Below are 5,000 nucleotides of genomic sequence, written 5' to 3'. Positions count from 1 at the left end.
TAAACAACACCGTGAGGAATAATTACCTAGTAAGGATGAAATTATTAGTCTTGCTTCTATTGCCGTACCTCCTAGTGATCCTTTAGAACACTATTTTCTAGACCATGAAAATGATATGTTCATGAATGAAAGAAGGGAAATAGATGAAGTATTCTTTAAACAGGAACCTATTCTGTAACACAATTTGCATGTTGAAATTTTAGGGGATCCTCCTCCACCCAAGGGTGATCCCGTGTTTGAGCTTAAACCGTTGCCTGATAATCTTAAATATGCTTATCTTGATGAAAAGAAGATATATCCTGTTATTATTAGTGCTAACCTTTCAGAGCATGAAGAAGAAAGATTATTGAAAACTCTGAAGAAGCATCGTGCTGCTATTGGATATACTCTTGATGATCTTAAGGGCATTAGTCCCACTCTATGTCAACATAAAATAAATTTGGAAGAAGATGCCAAACCAGTTCGTGATCCTCAATGACGTCTGAATCCTAAAATGAAAGAAGTGGTAAGAAAAGAAATACTGAAGCTTCTGGAGGCAGGTATAATCTATCCCGTTGCTGATAGTGAGTGGGTAAGTCCTGTCCATCGTGTCCCTAAGAAGGGAGGCATTATTGTTGTTCCTAATGATAAAGATGAATTGATTCCACAAAGAATTATCACAGGTTATAGGATGGTAATTGATTTCCGCAAATTAAATAAAGCTACTAAGAAAGATCATTACCCCTTACCTTTTATTGATCAAATGCTAGAAAGATTATGCAAACATACACACTATTGCTTTCTAGATGGTTATTCCAGTTTCTCTCAAATACCTATGTCGGCTAGAGATCAATCAAAGACTACTTTTACATGCCCTTTTGGTACTTTTGCTTATAGACATATGCCTTTTGGTTTATGTAATGCACCTGCCACCTTTCAAAGATGCATGATGGCTATATTCTCTGACTTTTGTGAAAAGATTTGTGAGGTTTTCATGGACAATTTTTCCGTCTATGGTTCCTCTTTTGATGATTGCTTGAGCAATCTTGATCGAGTTTTGCAGAGACGTGAAGAAACTAATCTTGTCTTGAATTGGGAAAAGTGCCACTTTATGGTTAATGAAGGTATTGTCTTGGGGCATAAAGTTTCTGAAAGAGGTATTGAAGTTGATAAAGCCAAGGTTGATGCTATTGAAAAGATGCCATGTCCTAAGGACATCAAAGGTATAAGAAGTTTCCTTGGTCACGCCGGATTTTACAGGAGGTTCATTAAGGACTTCTCAAAAATTTCTCGGCCTCTGACTAATTTATTGCAAAAAGATATACCATTTGTCTTTGATGATGATTGTGTAGAAGCATTTGAAATAATTAAGAAAGCATTAGTCTCTGCACCTGTTGTTCAGCCACCTGATTGGAATTTACCCTTTGAAATTATGTGTGATGCTAGTGATTATGTTGTAGGTGCTGTTCTAGGGCAAAGAGTTGATAAGAAATTAAATGTTATTCATTATGCTAGTAAGACTTTAGACAATGCTCAAAGAAATTATGCTACTACTGAAAAAGAGCTTTTATCAGTTGTATTTGCTTGTGATAAGTTCAGATATTATATTGTTGATTCTAAAGTAACTATTCACACTGATCATGCTGCTATTAAATACCTTATGAAAAAGAAAGATGCTAAACCTCGACTTATTAGATGGGTTCTCTTGCTACAAGAATTTGATTTGCATATTGTTGATAGAAAGGGAGCTGAGAACCCCGTTGCAGACAACTTGTCTAGGTTAGAGAATGTTCTTGATGACCCACTACCTATTAATGATAACTTTCCTGATGAACAATTAAATGTTATAAGTACTTCTCGTAGTACTCCATGGTATGCTGATTATACTAATTATATAGTTGCTAAATTTATACCACCTAGCTTCACATACCAGCAAAAGAAAAAGTTTTTCTATGACTTGAGACATTAATTTTGGGATGACCCACATCTTTATAAAGAAGGAGTAGATGGTGTTATTAGACATTGTGTACCTGAGCATGAACATTAATAGATCCTACGCAAGTGTCATTTCGAGACTTATGGAGGACACCACGCTGGAGATAGAACTACACATAAGGTATTGCAATCCGGTTTTTATTGGCCTACTCTCTTCAAGGATGCCCGTAAGTTTATCTTGTCTTGTGATGAATGTCAAAGAATTGGTAATATCAGTAGACGTCAAGAAATGCCTATGAATTATTCACTTGTTATTGAACCATTTGATGTTTGGGGCTTTGATTATATGGGACCTTTTCCTGCCTCTAATCGATACACACATATTTTAGTTGTTGTTGATTATGTTACTAAGTGGGTAGAAGCTATTCCAACTAGTAGTGATGATCATAACACTTCTATTAAAATGCTTAAAGAAGTTATTTTTCCGAGGTTTGGAGTCCCTAGATATTTAATGACTGATGATGGTTCACACTTTATTCATGGTGCCTTCCGTAAAATGCTTGCTAAATATGATGTTAATCATAGAATTGCATCTCCTTATCACCCACAGTCTAGTGGTCAACTAGAGTTGAGCAATAGAGAGCTCAAATTAATTTTGCAAAAGACTATTAATAGGTCTGGAAAGAATTGGTCCAAGAAACTTGATGATGCATTATGGGCATATAGAACTGCATACAAAAATCCTATGGGTATGTCTCCGTATAAAATGGTTTATGGAAAAGCATGTCACTTACCTCTCGAACTAGAACATAAGGAATATTGGGCTATTAAAGAGCTCAACTATGATTTTAAACTTGCCGGTGAGAAGAGGTTATTTGATATTAGCTCACTTGATGAATGGAGAACCCAAGCTTATGAAAATGCCAAGTTGTTTAAAGAAAAAGTTAAAAGATGGCATGACAAAAGGATACAAAAGCGTGAGTTTAATGTAGGTGATTATGTATTGCTATACAACTCTCGTTTAAGATTTTTTGCAGGAAAACTTCTCTCTAAATGGGAAGGCCCCTACGTCATCGAAGAGGTCTATCGTTCCGGTGCCATAAAAATCAACAACTTCGAGGGCACAAATCCGAAGGTGGTAAACGGTCAAAGAATCAAACATTATATCTCAGGTAATCCCATAAATGTTGAAACCAATATTATTGAAACCGTAACCCCGAAGGAATACATAAGGGACACTTTCCGGAACGTTTCAGACTCTGAAAAGGAATAGGTATGTGGTACGGTAAGTAAACCGACTCCAAAACAATTTTTAAGGCAATATTTCTCCGTTTTGGAATATTTAGAAAAATAGAAAAATAAGTAGCAGTCCGGGAAGGACACGAGGGCCCCATGAGGGTGGTGGGCGCGCCCCTACCTCGTGAGCACCTCGTGTGCCCTCCGGACTCCATTTTCTTGCACGATACGTATTTTGGTCGGTAAAAATTCATTATATATTCTCCCGAAAGTTTTGACTCCCGTATCACGCAAATGTCCTCTGTTTTCGTTTTGAGCTGTCCCGTTGCAGATTAAATCAACATGTCTTCCCAGGATTCGGAAGGAGAAAGCTATGTGGATGATTATTTAGCAAATCCCAAGGTCTATGGAGATGTGGAACACGATGGATGGACCACGGAGGAAGAAGAGGACTATGAACCCAAGGGGAAGGAGGAGACGAGCTCAGATGAAGATGAAGCACTATTACCTCAACCTGGGGACATGCACGTGGAGTTCAAAAAGTCAAGACTCCCTGATAGGGTAAAGAAACCCAAGTTTGAGTTTATCCCTTTTCGTCTCTTGCAAGAAAATAAGCAGGACCTATGCAAAAAGATATTAACCCTGGAGTGGGAGATTGATGATCTGAGGGATCAAAATGCCATCCTCAAGCGCAAATTAAGGGAGAAGCCTAAGCCATCAACTAAGCCAACATCACCACCACCTTCTTCACCGACAAAGGAGATATAATCACATGGGTATGGGCACTCCCCTTGGCAACTGCCAAGCTTGGGGGAGGTGCCCCGGTATCGTATCAGCATCACAACTCCTATCTTTACCATTTTTCTTAGTTCGATCCTATTAGTAGTATCTTGATCTAGTAGAATAAAGTTTATGGCATGATCTAGTTTTGAGTTTTGCTTTATGATCTCTCTTTGTAATCGAGTCCGTGAGCTATATATAATAAAGATTAGTGTTGAGTCAAGGGCTTGATTATTTTGCCATGATCTTGGGTGAATAAAAGAAAAGAGAAAAAGAATAAAAAGAAACAAAAAGTTCATATTGATCTTATTGAGAGTAATGACTTCACATAGAAAGAGTATGATGATTAAAAGTTGTTGGGAATTGGCAGACATAGCTTTGGTCATTGTTGCAATTAATAGGAAGTAATAAGGAAAGAGAGGTTTTCACATATAGATATATTATCATTGACATCTTTTATGATTGGGAGCACTCATTAAAATATGACATGCTAAAGAGTTGATGTTGGACAAGGAAGACAACGTAATGAGTTATGTCTTTCTTATATCCGAGATAAAGTATGTTGTCATGGATCCTCTAACTTGTTGAGCTTGCCTTTCCCCCTCATGCTAGCCAAATTCTCAGCACCAAGTAGAAATACTACTTGTGCTTCCAAATACCCTTAAGCCAGTTTTGCCATGAGAGTCCACCATATCTACCTATGGATTGAGTAAGACCCTTCAAGTAAGTTGTCATCGGTGCAAAGCAATAAAAATTGCTCTAAATATGTATGATTGATTGGTGTGGGAGAAATAAGCTTTATACGATCTTGTGATGTGGAAGTAATAAAAGCAACGGACTGCATAATAAAGGTTCATATCACAAGGGGCAATATAAAGTGACGTTCTTTCGCATTGAGATTTTGTGCATCCAACCATAAAAGCGCATGGCAACCTCTGCTTCCCTCTGCGAAGGGCCTATCTTTTATTATTATCTTCTACCTTATGCAAGAGTCATGGTGATCTTCACCTTTTCTTTTTCATTTTATCCTTTGGCAAGCTCAGCATGTTGGAAAGAACATGATATATATA

The sequence above is a fragment of the Triticum dicoccoides genome, chromosome 1A, assembly GCF_002162155.2.
Source record: "Triticum dicoccoides isolate Atlit2015 ecotype Zavitan chromosome 1A, WEW_v2.0, whole genome shotgun sequence".
NCBI classification, from domain to species: domain Eukaryota; kingdom Viridiplantae; phylum Streptophyta; class Magnoliopsida; order Poales; family Poaceae; genus Triticum; species Triticum dicoccoides.
This window is presented reverse-complemented; position numbering follows the sequence as displayed.